The following is a 2,093-nucleotide window of genomic DNA, read 5'->3' as shown; positions in this document are numbered from 1 at the left end:
CGGGGCTGCGGCCAGCAGGGCTCTGGCGGTGCCCCGGCAGTGCCCCGGCGCATGCTCTTCTCCCACGCAGGGTGGATCTCTGGCTCAAACGGCCGCTGAGCCTGGTGCGTTCGTTCTTTCAGGTGGCCCTTCAATGGGTTCCTGCGGGTGCTCGCTGGTTAAAGGAGGAGATGTCAGGCACTGGCATTCTCTGCTGTTCCATGGTACCCCTTCAGAGAGATGCGTCCGTACCCAGTGCTTCTTAGAGAGAAAAAACGCTCCTGTGTTGGTGCTGTGTTCAGTAACTTCGTACTCCTGCATCCCAAAGTCAGATCTGATGGTCAGGATTCGGACAGAGTGGATGATCCTGCCTGCTGAAAAGCAGGTGCTGGCCGCTGCCTTTACTGCTTCTTGCACTTAATGTGGCGTCGAGCTTTTAATAAAACACCATTTCTCAGTAAAATAAAAGCGTTACCACTCTTACTATTCTGGCTGCTGTTGTGAGCAGCTTTCATGTCCTGTTGTCACTTCCTAAATTTGACAAAATCTTCCTTGGACAAATGCAAGACTGATGGGATGGGCCTTTCCAGCGCTGCAGCATGTGGGATTGACACGATATCGAACTGATCGTGGGGAAAGGTGTCGTGGCTTTGAACAGGGAGAACTGACTTGCTTCTTGTCGTGTAGCTCAGCTCTTGCTGTGCTTTCCACGTGCAGATGCTTCATGCGAAGACTTTCAGTTCTGCTTTGGTTTGCACTAACTGCTGAAGAAAGTGGTGGTTGCAGGGTGTCCGTGTAGCCCGGACAGGAGACGATAGGTTTCCGTTCCAGCCGCCTTCCAGGGAAACTTTGCTTTGTTCTCGAGCTGTTGCTTAGATGAATCTTGGCCACTAGCTCACAGCGTGTTTGGGTTAAAGAATGTTTGATGTGATATTGAAACACAAAAGGTGAAAGTCACAGCCCACCCTAAATTCCCCACCAACGTAATGCCTAAGAAGACTCGTGTGCTTGTGTTAACGATGGCTCACAGCTTTATGATAGACTGCTAGGTTTTAAAAGTGGTTGCAGAGGCTCTTAGCTGTGTAACTGCTAAAAAGAGTTTGGATGGATTATGGAAGATCCGTTCTGTTCCTTAGCTGTGTTTTAACAGCAAAACAAGCACGTGGCCTTTCTCAGGTGAGTGGCTGGGGAAGAGCCTGTTTGCCTGGAGGCGTGCGCTCGCTCTGCCCAGCTCGAAGTACCTGCTGCCAGGTAGGACGGGAGGCTTAGCTTGGCCTGATCCTTAATTTTTCTCTTCTTTTAGATAAGTCTTTAAAAACCCTGTTCTCTTTTATTCCCACAGTATTTGCAGGTAGACTGTTTTGGCGTTAAAAAAACCCCATAGTTTTGTGTCCAGGTTTTGATGAGAGCATGGATTTGCAAAAATCAGCCTTGAAGTTAAATGTAAAATTTCTTTCCATCTCAGTGTGCAGAGACTATGACCTCTTGCTGAAACAACAATATATTTCACGATGCAGAGAATGCTCTGGGTTTTGTGTTGGTTGTCACCGAGGACTCGGAGTATGGACAGAGGCAGAACTGATCGCTCTCGTCATTTGCATCTCCCCTCTCTGCTCTATTTCCCTGTTCCATCCTGCCGCTGCCCTGGAGTCTGATGTCTCCGTCCTCTTTACTTCAGCAGTGACAGTGAGGGAGTCGGGATGGCCACCAGCAGCCTGATGCTGGGACTGTGGTTCATGGTGGTGCTGTAAAGCTGTCCTTAAACAGGCCAGCTCAAAGGCCATCTAGTACGTCACTCTTTCAGAAGACTTTGCTTTAAAGGCTTTTCCTTTGCACTTCAGAACCTCTCTTCGCACAGTCATACTCTGCCCAGACAGGCTGGTTGGTTGGTGAGGCAGAGCTGTAGCAATCTCTTCTCCTCCCTTATGGGCCCAATTTTCGAGCCTTTCTGTTTGTTTGAGGCTTGTCCATGAGCTCCTTGTACGTGACAGTAAGCAGCAGCCAAGGGAGTGCTGTCAGCCTCAGCTCTTCGCTCAGCGAGGGTAGTTTATCGTGTCATTTCTCTCTTCCCTTTATCTAATCCACTTTTATACTGCCCTTGCTTTTATTCCTGC

The sequence above is a fragment of the Buceros rhinoceros genome, unplaced genomic scaffold (assembly GCF_000710305.1).
Source record: "Buceros rhinoceros silvestris isolate BGI_N320 unplaced genomic scaffold, ASM71030v1 scaffold23144, whole genome shotgun sequence".
Lineage (NCBI taxonomy): Eukaryota > Metazoa > Chordata > Aves > Bucerotiformes > Bucerotidae > Buceros > Buceros rhinoceros.
The sequence above is the reverse complement of the archived record's forward strand: the minus strand, read 5'-3'. Positions refer to the sequence as shown.